At 47.1% G+C, this 25,310-nt stretch overlaps 1 pseudogene; it reads left to right on the top strand.

The window, feature by feature from the left end:
• Positions 1-2,920: 2,920 nt before the first annotated feature.
• Positions 2,921-25,310, top strand: part of LOC129830577 (TBC1 domain family member 20-like) — a 49,139-nt pseudogene continuing 26,749 nt past the window's right edge.

Below are 25,310 nucleotides of genomic sequence, written 5' to 3' on the forward strand. Positions count from 1 at the left end.
TGACGCTTTGCCTGTTTGATGGTTCGTCGCAGGGCATAGCGGGATTTCTTGTAAGCTTCCGGGATAGAGTCCCGCACCTTGAAAGCGGAAGCTCTACCCTTTAGCTCAGTGCGAATGTTGCCTGTAATCCATGGCTTCTGGTTGGGGTATGTATGTACAGTCACTGTGGGGACGACGTCCTCAATGCACTTTTTGATAAAGCCAGTGACTGATGTGGTGTATTCCTCAATGTCATCGGAAGAATCCCGGAACATGTTCCAGTCTGTGATAGCAAAGCAGTCCTGTAGTTTAGCATCTGCTTCATCTGACCATTTTTTTATAGATTGAGTCACTGGTGCTTCCTGCTTTAATTTTTGCTTGTAAGCAGGAATCAGGAGGATCGAGTGGTTGTTGGATTTACCAAATGGAGGGCGAGGGAGAGCTTTGTACGCGTCTCTGTGTGTGGAGTACAGGTGATCTAGAATTCTTTTCCCCCTCTCGTTGCACATTTAACACTGAGTGCGGTCTTAGTGCCAGCATCTGTCTGTGGTGGTAAATAAACAGCCACGAAAAGTATAGCTGAGAACTCTCTAGGCAGGTAGTGTGGTCCGCAATTTATCACAATATACTCTACTTCAGGCGAGCAAAATCTAGAGACTTCCTTAGATTTCGTGCACCAGCTGTTGTTTACAAATATGCACAGACCCCCCCCCCCCCCCCGTCTTACCGGAGTGTGCTGTTCTATCCTGCCGGTGCAGAGTGTAACCCGCTAGCTGAATATCCATGTCATCATTCAGCCACGATGCCATGAAGCATAGGATATTACAGTTTTTGATGTTCCGTTGGTAGGATATTCGTGATCGTACCTTGTCTAGTGTATTGTCCAATGATTGCACTTTGGCGAGTAATATTGACGGTAATGGCAGCTTTCCTAGTTGCCTTCTGCGGGTCCGGACGAGGCATCCGGCTCTTCGTCCTCTGCGTCGCTTCCTCTTGCGAATAATTGGGATATCTGCTCTGTGGGGTGTTTGGAAAATATCGTGTGAGTCCTGCCTGTTGTTGTTGTTGAAGAAATCTTTGTCTAATCCGAGGTGAGTGATCGCTGTCCTGATATCCAGAAACTCTTTTCTTCCGTAAGATACGGTTGCAGAAACATAATGTACAAAATAATTTACAAATATCGCGGGGAAAAAACACATATGAGCACAGAGACATAACCTGTCTCTGCCAAAGAGATGAGGGGGTCATGGCCTGTCCCTGCTTTGAGTTTATATTTTTATTTATTTAACTAGGCAAGTCAGTTAAGAACAAATTTTTATTTACAATGACAGCCTATCCCGGCCAAACCCGGACGACGCTGGGCCAATTGTGCGCCGCCCTATGGGACTCCCAATCACAGCCGGATGTGATACAGCCTGGATACAAACCAGGGACTGTAGTGATGCCTCTTGCACTGCAGTGCCTTAGACCGCTGCGCCACTTGGGAGCCCACAGAAGCAACTCTAGAAGCTCATGATGCTCCAAGATCTGTGTGCAGCATTGAAACCCTGTGGTGACCAGAGGCCATTCACTCTCACCATATTGGTTAGTGGTGTGTGGTGTTCTATGACAATGAGCCATACCCAGGAATCTTAACAGATGTACATGAGGATAACATCCAGGTCAAGTGCATGCACTGTAATGGAATAAACAAATTATTCAGGCCAAGCCCACGCAAAGTACGCTGACCACCAGGTAGTATGCCTGATCCCAGAGCTTGGAGGTACATAAAAGGTACATAAAAGATCACTTTGGAAACCATTTAGCTACAACTGGAGTAAAGGGACTTGCAGTGGAGGGGGGATGGAGTAGAGTGGAGAAAAGGCGATAGGGGTGGAGTGGGAAGGGTTTTGGAAGGGAGTGAAGTGGAGGTGAGAGGGAAGAAGGGGAGGGGGGGGACTTTTTAAAGGTTCATGTATCTTTCTATGTATGAGATATTTTATAAATGCTGTTAAGCTTTTTGAATAACCATTTTATTAAGCTTGAACCGTGAGCCCAGAATTGATAGGAGCAAAATGTGTAGGGCTGTTTATCATAAAATGTCTGATTAGTGTTAATAAACTTGAACTAACAGTGATTTTCAAATACAATCCAATTGTTTTACATGTAGCTATGTTGTTCTAATGAAATACTTGTGTTTTAATAATATGTTTTTGTTGTTTTACAAACTTAGGTTGACAATGTTTTTAAAAAGACAAAAGTAAATTGAAAATTAAATAAAAAGAAAGTGGTTCTAATTATAAATGTTTTTTTTAACCATTTCACAGATTTCAAAGTTCATAAAATATCTTTAATTGTTTCAATATTTTGTTCATTATTGTTGTTAGTTCCACCCTGTTATTGCTTTCCACCCTGTTATGCTTCATTCCACCCTGTTAGGTCAGTGTAAAAAAAAAAATCATAATTGAATAATATCATCAAATGTTATGTATATCTTTGTCGTAACTTGTAGAAATAGAAGGGGTCAAATACATATGCAAAAATGTTGATCAAATTCTGTTGTTATTCACTTTTATTAGGAAAAATGTGGTGCAAATGAAGCGTTGGTTCCGAAAATAACACACGTTTCGCTCAATAATCATTGTTGTATGATTATTTGAAGAAAATAAATTAACGTAATAGAGTAAGGGACTTTGAATGTCTTAAATCTAAATCTAGATATATACATGCATTTTTAACACTTTCAGATAGTTAGGTGTATGTCCCTAACAGGGTGGAAATATCCCATGGTCCATGTGTGAACAATAAATCCTAATATATATGGCGATAAGTGCCTGAGCTTGACCAATATGTTTTTCTGAAAGTCAAATATGTCATTTTTCTGATAGAATACAAAACAAATAAAAATATATATACTTTTTTCACAAAAGTTATGTGGTCCAAAACGCACCGCATAGTAGGAATGACCCAGGTGGGATACTAATATTTACTAGCTATGTGCCACATTGTAAATTAGTAACAGTAGAATGTGTGAAAGTACACACTTTTAACTTGCACAATTGACATTGAATAGCATTTTGTGGAAGGAATTAATTAACAAAAAGTGATATCAACCTACAGTACCAGCACAGACAAGCCCTTGCTTGCATTGGTACTCTGGTGTTATCTTATCATCCAAGCAAACCCTGTCCACAGTCAAGACCGTATTGCTATCTGAACAACATGTATAATCTCTGTAGATCAGGGGTGTCAAACTCATTCCACGGAGGGCCTAGTGTCTGCAGGTTTTTGTTTTTTCCTTTCAATAAAGCCCTAGACAACCAGGTGTGGGGAGTTCCTAACTAATTAGTGATGTTAATTCATCAATCAAGTACAAGGGAGGAGCGAAAACCCGCAGACACTCGGCCCCCCGTGGAATGAGTTTGACACCTGTGCTGTAGATCCTCCAGGCCCTGAACAGTGACCCGGTGGACATTGAGACCCTGTGGAGGGCGGCCATCAGCGAGGGAGGCCTTCTAACAGACGAGATCAGGAGGGAAGTCTGGCCCAAGCTGGGCGTCAACGTCTACAAGTTGCTTGCTAAACCTAGTGAGTGAGAGGTTTCAATGTGAGGTACTGGATGTCCATCGTTGCGTTTGGCCATTGCCCTGAGACGTGGCTGTAGACTACTACGACCATTACACTGTGTCAGTATGCCTCTAGCTGTCTATAGTCTGTTGATGTATGTTGATTGAATGTAGCCTACTGGAACTTCATCAAATTCAGGTGGCTTTTGTCAACATTGATTCATTCTGTATTCTTCAATACTGTGCAACAACGGAATGTAAACTAGCAACATTCAGGGCCTTTGGCAGCAGCACTGTTCAAATATGTTCAACTGAAAACAATGGTTGAGGGGGGTGCTGCTTGACGTCAGGGGGTCCTTGAAACGTTTCCCAAGAGGTAACTCACTCACTGTGCCATTGATCAATTATTATTTTATTAAGATTATTATATTGTATATTAGATCTAATATAGAATAGAGTTAATTTACTCATTGTGTCATTGATATAATAGAATAGAGTTAACTCAGTGTGTCATTGATAGAAAAGAGTTAACTCACTCACTGTGTCATGAATAGAATAGAGTTAACTCACTCACTGTTGTCACGTTCTGACCTTAGTTCCTTTGTTTTGTCTTTTGTTTTAGTTGGTCAGGGCGTGAGTTGGGTGGGTAATCCTATGTTTTCTATATCTGTGTTGGTTTTCTGTGTTTGGCCTGATATGGTTCTCAATCAGAGGCAGCTGTCAATCGTTGTCCCTGATTGCGAACCATATTTAGGTAGCCTGTTTTTTGTTGGGTTTTGTGGGTGGTTGTCTTCAGTCTTTGTGTGTCTGCACCAGATAGAACTGTTTCGGTTTTCACTTTGTTGTTTTTGTATTTTGAGTTGTTGTCACGTTCCTGACCTATTTATGTTAGTTGTTATGTGTGTTAGTTGGTCAGGACGTGAGGTTGGGTGGGCATTCTATGTTTTCTGTTTCTGTGTTGGTTTTGGGTTGCCTGGTATGGCTCTTAATTAGAGGCAGGTGTTTGGCGTTCCTCTAATTAAGAGTCATATTTAGGTAGGCGTTGTCACAGTGTTCGTTGTGGGTGATTGTCTTCCGTGTTTGTGTATGTCGTTGCACCACACGGGACTGTTTTCGGTTTGTTTTGTTCATCGTTGTTTTTGTGTAGCCTGTTTTCTCTATTCGTGCGTTCTTCTTGTTTCATGTAAGTTCGTCGTCTAGGTCTGTCTACACCGTTTGTTGTTTTGTTAGTTTATTCAAGTTCGTGTTTTTTTCGTTAATAAATATGTGTTCAAACTCCACTGCGCCTTGGTTCGATCAATACTCCTCCTTTTCGACCGAAGAGAAGGAGGACCGCCGTTACAGTTGTTCACGTTCATTAAATAAGATGAACAATTACCACGCTGCGCATTGGTCCTCCGAATCCTTCAAAGTTCTCCTCCTCAGACGAGGAGGAAGACGACAGCCGTTACAACTGTGTCATTGATAGGATAGAGTTAACTCATGCACTGTCATGAATAAAATAGATTTAACTCACTCACTGTGTCATTGATAGAATAGAGGTAAAATGGCGCCGGAAGAAATGCGGCAGTATATATAAAATGGCGCCGGAAGTAAATGGCAGCAGTTTTACGGGGGCCCAACCAATTGTGCTATTATGTGTTTATTTTCGCGTTATTTGTAACTTATGTTGTACATAATGTTTCTGCAACCGTATCTTACAGCAAAAAATAGATTCTGTATATCAGGACAGTGATCACTCACAATTATTTTTTTCTTCAACAAGCAGGACGCACAGGACATACTCCGAACACCCGACAAGGCCAACATCCCAGTTATTAGCAAGAGGAAGAGACGCAGGTACAGAGGGCACAGAGCAGGGTGCCTCGTAAGGATCCGCAGAAGGCGAGTGGGAAAGCTGCCATTACGTCAATATTACTCGCCAACGTGCAATCATTGGACAATAAATTAGATGAGGTACGATCACAAATATCCTACCGATGGGACATCAAAAACTGTAATATCGTATGTTTCACGGAATCGTGGCTGAATGATGACATGGATATTCAGCTGGATATACGCTGCACCGGCAAGATAGAACAGCACACTCCGATAAGACGAAGGGGGGCGGTCTGTGCATATTTGTAAACAACAGCTGGTGCACGAAATCTAAGGAAGTCTCTAGATTTTGCTCGCCTGAAGTAGAGTATCTTGTGATAAATTGCAGACCACACTACTTGCCTAAAGAGTTCTCAGCTATACTTTTCGTGGCTGTTTATTTACCACCACAGACGGATGCTGGCACTAAGACCGCACTCAGTCAGCTGTATAAGGAAATCAGCAAACAGGAAACCACTCACTCCTAGTGGCCAGAGACTTTAATGCAGGGAAACATAACACAGTTCTACCTAATTTCCATCAACATGTTAAATGTGCAACCAGAGGGAAAAAAATCTATATCACCTGTACTCCACACACAGAGACGCGTACAAAGCTCTCCCTCGCCCTCCATTTGGTAAATCCGACCACAACTCTATCCTCCTGATTCCTGCTTACAAGCAAAAATTAAGGCAGGAAGCACCAGTGACCCGGTCTATAAAAAAGTGGTCAAATGAAGTAGAGGCTAAACTGCAGGACTGTTCTGCTGTCACAGACTGGAACATGTTCTGGGATTCTTCCGATGGCATTGAGGAGTACAGCACATCAGTCACTGGTTTATCAATAAGTGCATTGAGGACGTCGTCCCCACAGTGACTGTACGTACATACCCCAACCAGAAGCCATGGATTACAGGCAATATTCACACTGAACTTAAGGGTAGAGCTTCCGCTTTCAAGGTGTGGGACTCTAACCCGGAAGCTTATAAGAAATCCTGCTATGCTCTCCGACGAACCATCAAACAGGCAAAGCGTCAATACAGGGCTAAGATTGAATCATACTACACTGGCTCCAATGCTCGTCTTATGTGGCAGGGCTTGCAAACTATTACAGACTACAAAGGGAAGCACAGCCGCGAGCTGCCCAGTGACACAAGCCTACCAGACGAGCTAAATCACTTCTATGCTTGCTTTGAGGCAAGCAACACTGAGGCATGTATGAGAGCATCAGCTGTTCCGGATGAATGTGTGATCACGCTCACCATAGCCGATGTGAGTAAGACCTTTAAACAGGTCACCATTCACATGGCTGCGGGGCCAGACGGATTACCAGGACATGTGCTCTGGGCATGTGCTGACCAACTGGCATGTGTCTTCACTGACATTTTCAACATGTCCCTGATTGAGTCTGTAATACCAACATGTTTCAAGCAGACCACCATAGTCCCTGTTCCCAAGAACACAAAGGCAACCTGCCTAAATGACTACATACCCGTAGCACTCACGTCCGTAGCCATGAAGTGCTTTGAAAGGTCGGTAATGGCTCACATCAACACCATTATCCCAGAAACCCTAGACCCACTCCAATTTGCATACCGCCCAAACAGATCGACAGATGATGCAATCTCTATTGCACTCCACACTTTCCTTTCCCACCTGGACAAAAGGAACACCTATGTGAGAATGCTATTCATTGACTACAGCTCAGCGTTCAACACCATAGTACCCTCAAAGCTCATCACCAAGCTAAGGATCCTGGGACTAAACACTTCCCTCTGCAACTGGATGCTGGACTTCCTGACGGGCCGCCCCCAGGTGGTGAGGCTAGGTAGCAACACATCTGCCATGCTGATCCTCAACACCCCAGGGGTGCGTGCTCAGTCCTCTCCTGTACTCCCTGTTCACCCACAACTGCATGGTCAGGCATGACTCCAACATCATCAATAAGTTTGCAGATGACACAACAGTGGTAGGCCTGATCACCGACAACGACTAGCCTATAGGGAGGAGGTCAGAGACCTGGCCGGGTGGTGCCAGAATAACAACCTATCTCTCAACGTAATTAAGATTAAGGAGATGATTGTGGACTACAGGGAAAGGAGGACCGAACACGCCCCCATTCTCTTCGACTGGGCTGTAGTGGAGCAGGTTGAGAGCTTCAAGTTCTTTGGTGTCCACATCACCAACAAACTAGAATGGTCCAAACATAGCAAGACAGTCATGAAGAGGGTACGACAAAGCCTATTCACCCTCAGGAAACTAAAAGATTTGGCATGGGACCTGAGATCCTCAAAAGGTTCTACAGCTGCAACATTGAGAGCATCCTGACTGGTTGCATCACTGCCTCGTACGGCAATTGCTCGACCTCCGACCGCAAGGAACTACAGAGGGTAGTGCGTACGGCCCAGTACATCACTTTGGCTAAGCTGCCTGCCATCCAGGACCTCTACAGCAGGCGGTGTCAGAGGAAAGCCCTAAAAATTGTTAAAGACCCCAGCCACCGCAGTCATAGACTGTTCTCTCTACTACCGCATGGCAAGCGGTACCGGAGTGCCAAGTCTAGGACAAAAAGGCTTCTCAACAGTTTTTACCCCCAAGCCATAAGACTCCTGAACAGGTGACCAAATGGTTACCCGGACTATTTGCATTGTGTGTGTCCCCCCCCCCCCCCCAACCCCTCTTTTACGCTGTGCCCCCGCACATTGGCTAACCGGGCTATCTTCACTGTGTCTCGCCACCCGTCAACCCCTCTTTTACACTACTGCTACTCTCTGTTTATCATATATGCATAGTCACTTTAACTATACATTCATGTACATACTACCCCAATTGGCCCGACAACCAGTGCCCCCGCACATTGGCTAACCGGGCTATCTTCACTGTGTCCCGCCACCCACCACCCGCCAACCCCTCTTTTACGCTACTGCTACTCTCTGTTTATCAGTATATCGCCTCGCTTCTGCTATTTTTCACTGTCTTTTTACTGTTGTTTTTATTTCTTTACTTACCTATTGTTCACCTAATACCTTTTTTTACTGTTGGTTAGAGCCTGTAAGTAAGCCTTTCACTGTAAGGTCTACACCTGTTGTATTCGGAGCACGTGACAAATCAACTTTGATTTGATTTGAACTCACTCACTGTGTCATTGATAGAATAGAGGTAACTCACTCACTGTATCGTCGATAGAATAGAATAGCGGTAACTCACTCACTGTGTCATCGATAGAATAGAATGGAGGTAACTCACTCACTGTGTCATTGATAGAATAGCGGTACCTCACTCACTGTGTCATTGATAGAATAGAATTGTTAACTCACTCACTGTGTCATTGATAGAATAGAATAGAGGTAACTCACTCACTGTGTCATCGATAGAATAGAAGTTACTCACTCAGTGTGTCATCGATAGAATATAATTGTTAACTCACTCAGTGTGTCATTGATAGAATAGAATTGTGAACTCACTCAGTGTGTCATTGATAGAATAGAATTGTGAACTCACTCAGTGTGTCATTGATAGAATAGAATTGTGAACTCACTCAGTGTGTCATTGATATAATAGAATTGTTAACTCACTCAGTGTGTCATTGATAGAATAGAATTGTTAACTCACTCAGTGTGTCATTGATAGAATAGAATTGTTAACTCACTCAGTGTGTCATTGATAGAATAGAATTGGTTAACTCACTCAGTGTGTCATTGATAGAATAGAATTGTTAACTCACTCAGTGTGTCATTGATAGAATAGAATTGTTAACTCACTCAGTGTGTCATTGATAGAATAGAATTGTGAACTCTCTCAGTGTGTCATTGATAGAATAGAATTGTGAACTCACTCAGTGTGTCATTGATAGAATATAATTGGTAACTCACTCACTGTGTCATTGATAGAATAGAATTGTTAACTCACTCAGTGTGTCATTGATAGAATAGAATTGTGAACTCACTCAGTGTGTCATTGATAGAATAGAATTGTGAACTCACTCAGTGTGTCATTGATAGAATAGAATTGTGAACTCACTCAGCGTGTCATTGATAGAACAGAATTGTGAACTCACTCAGTGTCATTGATAGAATAGAATTGTTAACTCACTCAGTGTGTCATTGATAGAATAGAATTGTGAACTCACTTAGTGTGTCATTGATAGAATAGAATTGTGAACTCACTCAGCGTGTCATTGATAGAATAGAATTGTGAACTCACTCGGCGTGTCATTGATAGAACAGAATTGTGAACTCACTCAGTGTCATTGATAGAATAGAATTGTGAACTCACTCAGTGTGTCATTGATAGAATAGAATTGTGAACTCACTTAGTGTGTCATTGATAGAATAGAATTGTGAACTCACTCAGCGTGTCATTGATAGAATAGAATTGTGAACTCACTCGGCGTGTCATTGATAGAACAGAATTGTGAACTCACTCAGTGTCATTGATAGAATAGAATTGTGAACTCACTCAGTGTGTCATTGATAGAATAGAATTGTGAACTCACTTAGTGTGTCATTGATAGAATAGAATTGTGAACTCCCTCTCTGTGGCATTGATCTGATCAGGGGTAAGCTGATAGGTCACTGTCTGTCCTCCCTCTCAGTTAACTCAGGGCCTTACCCATCATGGGGGGCATCTCAATATTGTGTTCAGTGGCATCCTTAACCATGTCCTTCTCATTAACTTATCTCAGTCCCTTTATGATGACCACTGATAAAATAATATTAATGTGGTGGAAACAGAATACAATCCAATCCTTCAATCGACCAGAGATGGGCAGTGTGTATCAGTGTCTAGACAGTGCTCTTGAAGTAAAGTAGATGATGAAAGCAAGCTATTGCCAAGTATTGAGACACTGACATCTAGACACAAGTATCTGAAACCCTTGTGATTGCAGCTTGCTTTGGTTGTTCATAAATGTATTGCATCAGCGCAATAGATTTTGTGGCTATCTCTTCAGACACAGTTTTGCTCTCTCCCCCTCTCCTCAGGCATGCGTGTGGACGAGAAGCACATATTACAGGAACAGCTGATTGATAGCATCCTGATTGTCCCACAGAAGAACCCTGTGTTGCACTACTACCAGGGTTACCATGACATCGTGGTCACCTTCCTACTGGTGGTAGGGGAGCGCATGGCCTTCGCCATGGTGGAGACCCTCTCTAACCACCACCTCAGGTCGATATGAGGAAATCGGCACACTTACTATGAGACTCTTTATGAATACATAAGGGCACAGACCTCCAGACCTGGGTTCAAGCAGTTATTTTAAATATTCCCAAAATACTTTGAGCATTTGCTTGAGCCTGCCTGTAGTGCCACATGGCAGGCTTGGCAATTTGAAACTCTTCCATTGTACCAGGCAAGCTCAATCAAACACAGCTTAAGTATTTTAATGATTCACATCTTATTTGAACGCAGGTCTGTTAGGTAGCCTAGTGGTTAGAGTGTTGGGCCAGTAACCGAAAGGTTGCTAGATCAAATCCCCGAGCTGACAAGGTAAAAATCTGTTGTTCTGAACAAGGCAGTTAACCCATTGTTCCTAGGCCATCATTGTAAATAAGAATTTGTTCTCAACTGACTTGCCTAGTTAAATAAAAGTTAAATAAATACAATAAAAATTATATCACCAAACAATAAATGATCTGACATGATTGTTCTTTAAGTCTCTCCCGACCATTTCCCACATTCTTTGTGTTCGGAATATTGTTTAATTTTCCACTTTTGGATGTTGTAGTTTTGGCGGGAAGAATCTCCTTGTAACAAAAGGGTTCTTCCCTTTAAATACTGCATGGCCAGGGAGAGACAGTTCCTGCAAGGTATTTACGACCATCATAAAACTGGCCAACTCCCCCCAGGAGAGGGGAGTCTTGAAACTGTTGGTTAGCCAGCACCTTTGACCTCCATCCAGGAGGGCAAGTCATGACACTTATGGCAAACCTGAATAAATGTGCTTAACAAGTCACATAATAAGTTGCATGGACTTACTCTGTGTGCAATAATAGTGTTTAACATGATTTTTTAATGACTTGAATGACTCATCTCTGTACCCCACACATACAATTATCTGTAAGGTCCCTCAGTGGATCAGTGAATTTAAAACACAGATTCAACCACAAAGACCAGGGAGGGCAGCTATTGGTAGATGGATACAAATAAAAAAAGCAGACATTGAATATTCCTTGAGCATGGTGACGTTGCTCTTTTGATGGTCTATCACTACAACCAGTCACTACAAAGATACAGGCGTCCTTCCTAATTCAGTTGCTGGAGAGGAAGGATAATGCATGGATCAACAACATTGTAGTTACTCCACAATACTAACCTAAATGACAGAGTGAAAAGAAGGAAGCCTGTACAGAATAAAAATATTCCAAAACATGTATCCTGTTTGCAACAAGGCACTAAAGTAAAACTGCAAAAAATGTGTCAATGAAATGAACTTTGTCCTAAATACAAAGCGTTATGTTTGGGGCAAATCCAATACAACACATCACTGAGTACCACTCTTCATATTTTCAAGCATGGTGGTGGCTGTATCATGTTATAGGTATGCTTGTCATTGGTCAGGTCTAGGGAGTTTTTTAGGATAAAAAGAAAAACGGAATAGAGCTAAGCACAGGCAGGAAATTCTGGTTGTCTGCTTTGCAACAGACATTGGGAGGCAAATTCACCTTTCAGCAGGACAATAACTTAATGTAACGGTCGTCGTAATCCTCCTCCTCGGACGAGGAGGAGAGGCGAGAAGGATCAGACCAATATGCGGAGCACTAATGAAACAAAATGACGAAAGAGAAACGAACCGACAAACAGTCCCGTGTGGCACGAATACAGACACGAGGTACAAACACCCACAAAACACACATGAATCCCAGGCTGCCTAAGTCTGATTCTCAATCAGGGACAAAGATTGACAGCTGTCTCTGATTGAGAATCATACCCGGCCGAACACAGAAAATAACACATCGACAACCCACCCCAACTCACGCCCTGACCAACTAAATAAATACAAGAAAAACGGAAAAGCAGGTCAGGAACGTGACATAACCCCCCCCCTTAAGGTGCGAACTCCGGGCGCACCAGCATAAAGTCTAGGGGAGGGTCTGGGTGGGCGTCTGTCCACGGTGGCGGCTCTGGCGCTGGTCGTGGTCCCCACCCCACCATAGTCAAACCCCGCTTCCTTGGCCTCCTCTCAATGACCACCCTCCATATAACCCCCATTAGATTAAGGGGCAGCACCGGAATGAGGGGCAACACCGGAATGAGGGGCAACACCGGATTGAGGGGCGGATCCTGGCTGGCTGGCTCTGGCGGATCCTGGCTTGCTGGCTCTGGCGGATCCTGGCTGGCTTGCTCTGGCGGATCCTGGCTGGCTGGCTCTGGCGGATCCTGGCTGGCTGGCTCTGGCGGATCCTGGCTGGCTGGCTCTGGCGGATCCTGGCTGGCTGACGGCTCTGGCTGGTCATGGCTGGCTGACGGCTCTGGCTGGTCATGGCTGGCTGACGGCTCTGGCTGGTCCTGGCTGGACGGCTCTGGCTGGTCCTGGCTGGACGGCTCTGGCGGCTCGGGACAGACGGACAGCTCTGACGGCTCGGGACAGACGGACAGCTCTGACGGCTCGGGACAGACGGACAGCTCTGACGGTGCTGTGCAGGCAGGCAGCTCAGACAGAGCTGGGCAGGCAGACAGCTCAGACACTGGCTGCGCTGGAGAGGAGGAAGGCTCTGACAGCGCTGGACAGGTGGCAGCAGCTGGAGAGAGAACCCGGAGAGACAGCCTGGTGTGGGGGGCTGCCACCGGAGGACTGGTACGTGGAGGTGGCACTGGGTATACCGGACCGTGAAGGAGGACACGCGCTCTTGAGCACCGAGCCTGCCCAACCTTACCAGGTTGAATGGTCCCCGTAGCCCTGCCAGTGCGGCGAGGTGGAATAGCCTGCACTGGGCTATGCTGGCGAACCGGGGACACCATTCGTAAGGCTGGTGCCATGTATGCCGGCCCGAGGAGACGTACTGGAGGCCAGATATATTGGGCCGGCTTCATGGCATCCGGCTCGATGGCCAACCTAGCCCTACCAGTGCGGCGAGGTGGAATAGCCCGCACTGGGCTAAGCACGCGTACTGGGGACACCGTGCGCTTTACCGCATAACACGGTGTCTGACCAGTACGACGCCCTCTCACTCCACGGTAAGCACGGGGAGTTGGCTCAGGTATCCTACCCGGCTTTGCCACACTCCGCGTGTGCCCCCCCCAATAAATTTTGGGGTCTGACTCTCGGTCTCCCAACCGCGTCGCCGCGCTGCCTCCTCATACCATCGCCTCTCTGCCTTCGCTGCCTCCAACTCCGCCTTGGGACGGCGATATTCCCCTGGCTAAGCCCAGGGTCCTTTGCCGTCCAGGATCTCCTCCCAAGTCCACGAGTCCTGTGTTTTCTTCCACTGCTGTTGCCGCCCTTCTCCACTCCGCTTGGTCCTTTGGTGGTGGGTGTTTCTGTAACGGTCGTCGTAATCCTCCTCCTCGTCCGAGGAGAGAAGGATCAGACCAATATGCGGAGTGGTTTGTGTCCATGATTATTTATTAACAAAAATAACCGGAACACTAATGAAACAAAATGACGAAAGAGAAACGAACCGACAAACAGTCCCGTGTGGCACGAATACAGACACGAGATACAAACACCCACAAAACACACGTGAATCCCAGGCTGCCTAAGTATGATTCTCAATCAGGGACAACGATTGACAGCTGTCTCTGATTGAGAATCATACCCGGCCGAACACAGAAAATAACACATCGACAACCAACCCCAACTCACGCCCTGACCAACTAAATAAATACAAGAAAAAAGGAAAAGCAGGTCAGGAACGTGACACTTAAAACACAAGGCCAAAGATACACTGGAGTTGCTTACCAAGACAACATTGGAATGTTCCTGAGGTACGGCTTGAAAACTCTATAGCAAGACTTGAAAATGGCTGTCTAGCAGTGATCAACAACGAATTTAAAAAGAATGTGCAAATATTGTAAAATCCAGGGGTGGAATGCTTTTAGAGACTTACACAGAAAGACGCACAGATGTAATCGCTGACTCGGGTGTGAATACTTATGTGATTCGGAAAGTATTTAGACCCCTTGACTTTTTCCATATTTTGTTATGCTACCGCCTTATTCTAAAATGTATGAAATATTTTTCCCCCTCATCAATCTACACACAATACCCCATAATGACAAAGCAAAAACAGAAACATGTTTTGCAAATTTGTTAAAAATATAAAACAGAAATATCACATTTACATAAGTATTCAGACCCTTCACTCAGTACTTTGTTGAAGCCCTTTGGCAGCAATTACAGCCTCAAGTCTTATTGGGTATGACACTACAAGCTTGGCACACCTGTATTTGGGGAGTTTCTCCCATTCTTCTCTACAGATCCTCTTAAGCTCTGTCAGATTGGATGGGGAACGTTGCCGCACAGCTAATTTCAGGTTTCTCCAGAGATGTTCGATCGAGTTCAAGTCCGGGCTCTGGCTGGACCCCTCAAGGACATTCAGAGACTTGTCCCGAAGCCACTCCTGAGTTGTCTGTGCTTAGGTTCGTTCTCCTGTTGGAAGGTGAACCTTCACCCCAGTCTGAGGTCCTGAGTGCTCTGGCGCAGGTTTACATCAAGGATCTCTCTCTACTTTCCTCCGTTCATCTATCCCTTTTATTTAACCTTTATTTAACTAGACAAGTCAGTTAAGAAATAGTTCTTATTTCCAATGACGGCCTACCAAAAGGCAAAAGGCCTGGGATAAAGAGGCCTGGGATAAAAAATTAAATAAAAAATACAATATAAATATAGGACAAAACACACATCACAACAAGAGAGACAACACCACACTACATAAAGAGAGACCTAAGACAACAACATAGCAAGACAGCAACACATGAAAACACATCATGGCAGTAACACAACATAACAACAACATGGTAGCAACACAACATGGTGGCAGCACAAAACATGGTACAAACATTATTGGGCACAGTCAACAGCGCAAACGTCAAGAAGGTAGATACAACAATACATTACACAAAGCAGCCACAACTGTCAGTAAGAGTGTCCATAATTGAGTCTTCGAATGAATAGATTGAGATAAAACTGTCCAGTTTGAGTGTTTGTTGCAGCTCGTTACAGTCTAGCTGCAGCGAACTGAAAAGAGGAGTGACCCAGGGATGTGTGTGCTTTGGGGACCTTTAACAGAATGTGACTGGCAGAACGGGTGTTGTTTGTGGAGGATGAAGGCTGCAGTAGATATCTCAGATAGGGGGGAGTGAGGCCGAAGTGGGTTTTATAAATAAGCATCAACCAGTGGGTCTTGCGACGGGTATACAGAGATGACCAGTTTACAAATCAAATCAAATTTTATTTGTCACATACACATGGTCAGCAGATGTTAATGCGAGTGTAGCGAAATGCTTGTGCTTCTAGTTCCGACCATGCAGTAATATCTAACAAGTAATCTAACCTAACAATTTCACAACAACTACCTTATACACACAAGTGCAAAGGAATGAATAAGAAGAATATGTGCATCAAAATATATGAATGAGTGATGGCCGAATGGCATAAGCAAGATGCAGTAGATGGTATAGAGTACAGTATATACATATGAGATGAGTAATGTAGGGTATGTAAACATTATATAAAGTGGCATTGTTTAAAATGGCTAGTGTTGAGTCAGTATGTTGGCAGCAGCCACTCAATGTTAGTGATGGCTGATGGCCTTGTTTTTCAGTCTCTCGGTCCCCGCTTCGATGCACCTGTACTGACCTCGCCTTCCGGATGATAGCGGGGTGAACAGGCAGTGGCTCGGGTGGTTGTTGTCCTTGATGATCTTTTTGCCCTTCCTGTGACATCGGGTGGTGTAGGTCTCCTGGAGGGCAGGTAGTTTGCCACCGGTGAGGCTTTGTGTAGACCTCACTACCCTCTGGAGAGCCTTACGGTTGTGGGCGGAGCAGTTGCCTTACCAGGCGGTGATACAGCCCGACAAGATGCTCTCGATTGTGCATCTGTAAGGGTTTGTGAGTGTTTTTGGTGAGAAGCCGAATTTCTTCAGCCTCCTGAGGTTGAAGAGGCGCTGCTGTGCCTTCTTCACCACGCTGTCTGTGTGGATGGACCATTTCAGTTTGTCCGTGATGTGTACGCCGTGTGGGTGGACCATTTGAGTTTGTCCGTGATGTTTACGGACATATTGCACCCTTGTGGGGCCCCAGTGTTGAGGATCAGCGGGGTGGAGATGTTGTTACCTACCCTCACCACCTGGGGGCGGCCCGTCAGGAAGTCCAGGACCCAGTTGCACAGGGCGGGGTTGAGACCCAGGGTCTCGAGCTTGATGACGAGTTTGGAGGGTACTATGGTGTTAAATGCTGAGCTGTAGTCGATGAACAGCATTCTCACATAGGTATTCCTCTTGTCCAGATGGGTTAGGGCAGTGTGCAGTGTGGTTGCGATTGAGTCGTCTGTGGACCTATTGGGTCGGTAAGCAAATTGGAGTGTGTCTAGGGTGTCCGGTAGGGTGGAGGTGATATGGTCCTTGTCTCTCAAAGCACTTCATGATGACGGAAGTGAGTGCTACGGGGCGGTAGTCGTTTAGCTCAGTTACCTTAGCTTTCTTGGGAACAGGAACAATGGTTGCCCTCTTGAAGCATGTGGGAACAGCAGACAAGGATTGGGATAAGGATTGATTGAATATGTCCGTAAACACACCAGCCAGCTGGTCTGCGCATGCTCTGAGGACGCGGCTGGGGATGCCGTCTGGGCCTGCAGCCTTGCGAGGGTTAACACGTTTAAATGTTTTACTCACTTCGGCTGCAGTGAAGGAGAGTCCGCAGGTTTTGGTAGCGGGCCATGTCAGTGGCACTGTATTGTCCTCAAAGCGAGCAAAGAAGTTGTTTAGTTTGTCTGGGAGCAAGACATTGTGGTCCGCGACGGGGCTGGTTTTCTTCTGTAGTCCGTGATTGACTGTAGACCCTGCCACATACCTCTCGTGTCTGAGCCGCTGAATTGCGACTCTACTTTGTCTCTATACTGACGCTTAGCTTGTTTGATTGCCTTGCGGCGGGAATAGCTACACTGTTTGTATTCGGTCATGTTTCCGGTCATCTTGCCCTGATTAAAAGCAGTGGTTCGCGCTTTCAGTTTTCAATCAATCCACAGTTTCTGTTTGGGGAATGTTTTATTAGACGCTGTGGGTACAACATCACCGATGCACTTGCTAATAAACTCGCTCACCGAATCAGCGTATTCATCAGTGTTGTTGTTCGACGCTATGCGGAACATATCCCAGTCAGAGTGATCGAAGCAATCTTGAAGCGTGGAATCCGATTGGTCGGACCAGCGTTGAACAGACCTGACCACGGGTGCTTCCTGTTTTAGTTTCTGTCTTTTGGCTGGGAGCAACAAAATGGAGTCGTGGTCAGCTTTTCCGAAAAGAGGGCGGGGGAGGGAAGCGTCGCGGAATTTAGAGTAACAATGATCCAGGGTTTTGCCAGCCCGGGTTGCGCAATCGATATGCTGGTAAAATTTAGGGAGCCTTGTTTTCAGATTAGCCTTGTTAAAGTCCCTAGCTACAATAAATGCATCCTCAGGATATGTGGTTTCCAGTTTACATAGAGTCAAATTAAGTTCCTTCAGGGCCGTTGATGTGTCTGCTTGGGGGGGAATACATACGACTGTGATTATGATCGAAGAGAATTCTCTTCGTAGATAATGCGGTCGGCATTTGATTGTAAGGAATTCTAAGTCAGGTGAACAAAAGGACTTGAGTTCCTGTATGTTGTTATGATCACACCACGTCTCGTTAATCATGAGGCATACACCCCCACCCCTCTTCTTACCAGGGAGATGCTTGTTTCTGTCGGCGCGATGTGTGAAGAAAGCAGGTGGCTGTACCGACTCTGATAGCGTGTCTCGAGTGAGTCATGTTTCCGTGAAACAAAGAACGTTACAGTCTCTGATGTCTCTCTGGAAGGCAACTCTTGCTCGGATTTCATCTACCTTGTTGTCAAGAGACTGGACATTGGCAAGTAGTATGCTCGGGAGCGGTGCGCGATGTGCCCGTCTACGGAGCCTGACCAGAAGACCGCTCCGTCTGCCCCTTCTGCGGCGCCATTGTTTTGGGTCGCCAGCTGGGATCCGATCCATTGTCCTGGGTGATGGACCAAACAGAGGATCCGCTTCGGGAAAGTCGTATTCCTGGTCGTAATGTTGGTGAGTTGACATTGCTCTTATAACCAATAGTTCCTCCCGACTGTATATATTAAAACCTAAGATTTCCTGGGGTAACAATGTAAGAAATCATTGCATAGTTTCCTAGGAACGCGAAGCGAGGCGGCCATCTCAGAGGAGTATAGAATATAGAGTGCAGTGATGTGTCCTATAAGGAGCATTGGTGGCAAATCTGATGGCCGAATGGTAAAGAACATCTAGCCGCTCTAGAGCACCCTTACCTTCATATCTATAAATTACTTCTCCATAATCTAGCATGGGTAGGATGGTCATCTGAATCAGGGTTAGTTTGGCAGCTGGGGTGAAAGAGGAGCGATTACGATAGAGCAAACCAAGTCTAGATTTAACTTTAGCCTGCAGCTTTGATATGTGCTCAGCGAAGGACAGTGCACTGTCTAGCCATACTCCCAAGTACTTGTATGATGTGACTACCTCAAGCTCTACACCTTCAGAGGTAGTAATAACACCTGTGGGAAGAGGGGTATTCTTCTTGATCCTGATTAGTCTCACAGTCCCTGGCAATGAAAAACATCCCCACAGCATGATGCTGCCACCATGCTTCACTGTAGGGATGGTGCAATGTTTCCTCCAGATGTGACACTTGGCATTCAGGCCGAATAGTTCAATCATGGTTTCATCAGACCAGAGTATCTTGTTTCTCATGGTCTGAGAGTCTTTAGGTGCCTTTTGGCAAACCCCAAGAGGGCTGTCATGTGCCTTTTACTGAGGAATGGCTTCCGTCTGGCCACTGTACCATAAAGGCCTGATTGGTGGAGCGCTGAAGAGATGGTTGTTCTTCTGGAAGGTTCTCCCATCTCCACAGATGAACTCTGGAGCTCTGTCAGAGTGACCATCGGGTTGTTGGTCACCTCCCCGACCAAGGACCTTCTCCCCCGTTTGCTCAGTTTGTCCGAGTGGCCAGCTCTAGGAAGAGTCTTGGTGGTTTCAAATTTCTTCCATTTAAGAATGATGGAGGCCACTGTGTTCTTGGGGACCTTCAATGCTGCAGACACTTTTCAGTACCCTTCCCCAGATTTGTGCCTCGACACAATCCTGTCTCGGATCTCTACAGACAATTCCTTTCACCTCATGGCTTGGTTTTTACTCTGATATGCACTGTCAACTGTGGGACCTTATATAGACAGGAGTGTGCCTTTCCAAATCATGTCCAATCAATTTAATTTACCACAGGTATACTCCAATCAAGGTGTATAAACATCTCAAGGATGATCAATGGAAACATGATGCACCGGAGCTCAAATACGAGTCTCATAGCAAAGGGTCTGAATACTGTAGCGACCCGCACAGACAGATGTGTGTTAAGTGTTAGGCTATTAGTTGGTTGTGTTGTACTTACCAGTGTTCGCGGGGTCCGACATGCCAATAAACCTGCTATCTGCCAATCACGGGAATGCCTGGAATGTTCTGATGCCGGGCATCCTGGTGGTTGGCGGAGTGTCGTGGAGGGGGGTTGGGCAGGGGGATGGAGCATTGGAAGTTAAGACCAGGTTTAGCCATTGTTCTTCTCTTACGTCTGGCCTTCACAAGAGAAGGTCACGGTTGGTTTGTGGGGTATCTTTCATTTATTTGGCGTGGGCTACGGCCAAACAGTAGCTTGTGTAAAGTTGGGTTAATAAACCGTCAATTTGTAAACTCTAACCTCTGTCTGGACAATTGTTCCTTTATGATCTAGTCAGGTCATTACATTGTTGTCAGAAGTGAAAACATTGATAAAAGTTAGCCAGCTAGCTAGCTGACTTCGAGGGAATGCGAAAGTGAAGGTGGAGGTAGGGGATGATTATGGCCAAGGAGGTGTGTGTGCATGGACGTCTGAGGATCTGGCTGAGGAGATCGCCCGGGCGTCGGAGCCCAGAGGTCGCTTGAGGGAGGATGTTAGAGTTATGGCGGCTGAAGCGGGCATGAGTGCTTCGTCGACTGTGCTTCGCGCAGATTCTGGTGGGTGGACCGAAGGGGTGATTTTGACGCAGCAGGACTAGGAATCTGGGGCTCAGGATGTAAACAAACATGGCGGCGCCCAGTTCCCGGCTGCGTCCGTATCTGTTAAGACCCCGAAGTATTCCGGTAAGGAAGATTGGGAAGCTTTTCATGCTCAGTTTGAACTGTTAGCTCATTTTAGGGGGTGGTCGAATGAAGATAGGGCACTGCAGTTGGCTTTATGCCTCACGGATGATGCTCTGGCCTGTTTGATATTGATTAGCCACAAGGATAGACGTGATTATGGTGCTTTAGTGGGAGCACTGAGGAGGCGCTATGGACAGTTTGTACAGGCCGGGCTGCTGCGCTCCAAACTCAGTAATAGACACAGGCAGCCTGGAGAGCCTCCACAGGTGCTAGCTAATGACATTGAGAGCCTCCCCGGGGGCATATGCTCACATGCCCACCTCCGTGCAGAGCGAGCTAGCACGGACAAGTTCATACAGGCACTTTCTCCTACGGAGCTGTGCATACAGACCCAGCTGGCTCATCCTGAGTCATTGCAGATAGCCTTGGAGATGGCGTTGAAGAGGGAGCTGGTGTGGGCTGGGGCTTCAGCTGGGGCTTTGGTGGGGGTGCAGGGAGACAGACCCTCTGTGCGAGCTGGAGGGCAGAGCAGCCCAGAGCCGGAAAAGCCTGCATGGGTGGCTGAAATGACAGAACTAATTTGTGCTGTGTCGCTATAGGCGGCACGAAACACACGCCCTGGTCCCAGGGTCCGCTGGGGTTGTGGCCAGCCAGGCCATCTGCGCCGGGATTGCCCCATGTCCCCCAGAGCTCAGGGAAATGGCTCGGGGTCCGCATAGACTGGGTAGTGCGGACCCCTGGCTTTCTTTCCCAACCGTCATCTTCTTCAGGAGGAGCCCCCAGAAGCAGATGAGGGCAAGCGGATGGAGCCTGTTGTTGTGGTGGGCCGGACCTGTGTTGAGGACTTTTGTCATGTCCCTGTCACTGTGGAGGGTGTGCCCTGCTCCGCCCTGGTGGACACTGGGTCCACAGTAACCCTGGTGAGGCTAGATATTGTGCCAGGTTGCACTCAGTGTGAGCCCACAACTGTGCAGCTCCACACAGTCACAGGTGAGCTGGCACCCATGAAAGGGAAGGGAATAATGACTCTGACAGTAGAGGGCAGGTCTGTGCGTCATCCTGTGTGGGTGGCGGATGTGCAGGACCCTTGCATCCTGGGGTTAGACTTTCTTAGGAGCACAGGCTGCCAGTTAGACCGAAATGGGGGCACACTGAGCTTCCAGAGAGGGCCGGCAGTCACCATGCCCCCCCTAATGTCACATTCACTCAACCCAACAAACCCTTTGCTCCAACAGTTAAAGCAGCAGAGACTCATGGCTGCCACCCCCCCATATCTGTGTGTGACTTTTCCCCAGCCCCCCTGTCACCTACGGCTGTGTGTTTCATTCCCCCAGCTACCTCCACGACACAGCCCTCCTTGAGCCCGGGCCGTCCCCCCCCAGCCCAGCTACCCCAGATGGGAGAGGAGAGGACACTGTCTGCAGTGAGGGAGAAATGGGGGAGGAACTGTGTTGGTCTTGACCCGCCGTATCCCGCTAGCACCCCAGGAGGCGGCAGCCAAGGCTGTGCTTGAGATGCAGCGGGCAGACTTCATCGAGCCCTCAGACAGCCCCTGGGCGGCGCCAGTCATCATGGTTCCTAAGAAGGGGGGCAAGCTGAGGTTTTGTGCGGACTACAGGCGGCTGAATGAGGTAACCAGGAAGGACTAATACCCCATACCACGTATCGATGAGTCGCTGGACCTGGTTAGGGGGTCCTCCTGGTTCTCCTCACTAGACCTCCGCAGTGGCTACTGGCAGGTGCCCCTCTTCCCAGAGGCCAGAGCCAAAACTACGTTCTCCACTAACAGAGGACACTGGCAGTTCAAGGTCCTGTGCTTCGGCCTGTGCAACGCTCCAGCTACTTTTGAGCGTTTGATGAACAGGGTGCTGGATGGCATCCCCCGACAGCGGTGTCAGGTATACATCGATGACATCCTGGCCCATGGCAGCTCCTTCCAGTCAGCCCTGGGGGCGCTACGGCTTGTGCTGGAGCGGGTGGCTGCCTTAGGTCTGAAGCTCCACCCTGAGAAGTGCCACTTCATGAGGAGAGAGGTGTCCTTCTTGGGCCACCGAATGGGGAAGGAGGGGATCAGCACCATGGAGGACAAGGTGGGGGCTGCCCGAGACTGGCCCACCCCCACGACCAGCGCCAGCTGAAGAGCTTCCTGGGCCTGGCCTCGTACTACAGGAGGTTTGTAAGGGGCTTCTCAAGCGTCGATGCTCCCCTGAACCGCCTGCTGCCGAAGGACAAGGCTTTCACTTGGACAGTGGAGTGTGAGGAGGCCTTCAACAGCCTCACACGTGCACTGATCGAGGCCCCCGTGCTCGCCCCCCCTGACCTCACCTTGCCCTTTATCCTGGACACAGACGCAAGCAATGTGGGCATGGGTGGGGTGCTGGCACAGGTGGGGCCAGCTGGGGAGAGAGTGGTGGCGTACTTCAGCAAAGTACGTGTGGCTTCTGTCAAACTCTTCAAGTACTACCTGGGTGGCCTGCCCTTTACTGTAAGGACTGACCACTCTGCTCTCCAGTGGCTCATGTCTTTCAGAGAGCCAGAGGGGCAGGTGGCACGCTGGTTGGAGGAGCTTCAGCCGTATGACTTCACAGTGGTGCAGAAGGCAGGGGCACGCCACTCCAACACCGACGCCATGTCCCGTCGGCCCTGTACTACAGACGGCTGCCGCCACTGTGACCGGAGAGAGGGACGGGAGAGAGAGCTGTGTGCAAAAGAGGGGGTCTGTGCCACAGTGTGTCGGGGGAGCGGACCTGTCTGCTGTGAGCTGCAGACTGTCAACTTGGCTGAATGGGAGCAGCAGCAGGGACGGGACACAGACCTACAGCCAGTGCTACAGTGGGTAGAGGCGCAGGTGAGGCCACCATGGGAAGAGGTGACAGCGCTCTCACTCGCGACCAAAGGGTTGTGATCAAATCAAATTTATTTATATAGCCCTTCTTACATCAGCTGATATCTCAAAGTGCTGTACAGAAACCCAGCCTAAAACCCCAAACAGCAAGCAATGCAGGTCTAGAAGCACGGTGGCTAGGAAAAACTCCCTAGAAAGGCCAAAACCTAGGAAGAAATCTAGAGAGGAACCAGGCTATGAGGGGTGGCCAGTCCTCTTCTGGCTGTGCCGGGTGGAGATTATAACAGAACATGGCCAAGATGTTCAAATGTTCATAAATGACCAGCATGGTCAAATAATAATACTCACTGTAGTTGTCGAGAGTGCAGCAAGTCAGCACCTCAGGAGTAAATGTCAGTTGGCTTTTCATAGCCGATCATTAAGAGTATCTCTACCGCTCCTGCTGTCTCTAGAGCAGGGGTGTCAAACATACGGCCCGCGGGCCGGAACCGGCCCCCAAGGAGGTTCGATCAGGCCCGCAGGATAATTTGAAAGTGGAAAAAATGCATAAAAGACATGGAATTAATATTTTTAATTCGCTGCAATTCATGGATTATCCGCTAAGGGGCGCACTCTTTCCATCAGAGTAGAAGACAAGCCGCATCACTGAGACAGACTGAAAACAGCAGACGGTATCAATGCGCCATCTGCTGCTTGTTACGACGTTGTTAATACCTTGGTCTCTACCTCTCCGCTACACCCTCATTAGCCAAAATGTCGTTATCCAAACGGAGAAAAGTAGATAAGGAGTGTAGAATTTTCAAAGAAAAATGGACCACCTCCTATTTATTTACAGAGATGCACGGAAAACCTTCGTGCTTGGTGTGTTTGCAACAAGTTTCGGTATTGAAAGAATATAATATTCGACGCCACTACGAGACTCATCACAGCGAAAAATATGACGGCTTGCAAGGACAACTGAGAAGAGATAAGATTAACGAATTGCTGGCGGGTCTGAGGAAACAGCAGTCAACTTTCATCCAGAGCCGAGAAGTCAGTGAAGCAGCGGTAAAAGCCAGCTACCTAATTGCTAGCGAAATAGCATTAGCATCGAAGCCGTATTCCGACGGTGACTTTGTTAAACGATGCATGATGAAGGCGGCTGAACTTGTATGTCCCGAGAAGCGACAAGCTTTTGCCAATATTAGCCTGACGAGGAATACTATAGCAGAGAGGATTTCGGAACTATCGGCAGATTTAGACAGTCAATTGAAACAGAGAGTCAAGTCATTTATTGCATTTTCCGTGGCAATTGACGAGAGCACTGACATCACAGACGTGGCACAACTGGCCATATTTATTCGAGGAGTTGATGAGACATTGACTGTTACTGAAGAGTTTCTTGAGTTGGTGCCAATGATGGACACCACAACAGCCGAGGACATTTTCGGCTCTGTCGTTGCTGCATTGGACAGAGTTGGAGTGGACTGGTCCCGCGCTGTCAGCCTGGCTACAGACGGCGCGCCATCCATGGTCGGAAAGAAAGCAGGTGTCGCGACAAAGTTCAAAGACAAAGTACAAGCCCTTAATGGAGGAGATCGTTTCTGGACATTTCACTGTATTTTGCACCAGGAGGCATTGTGTTGCAAGTCGCTGAAAATGGACCACGTCATGGAGGTGGTTGTTCGCACTGTAAATTTCATCCGGTCCAGAGGTCTGAACCATCGTCAGTTTGACAAACTTCTCAGCGACAGCAACATTACCCA

Source organism: Salvelinus fontinalis, chromosome 32, assembly GCF_029448725.1.
Source record: "Salvelinus fontinalis isolate EN_2023a chromosome 32, ASM2944872v1, whole genome shotgun sequence".
NCBI lineage: Eukaryota > Metazoa > Chordata > Actinopteri > Salmoniformes > Salmonidae > Salvelinus > Salvelinus fontinalis.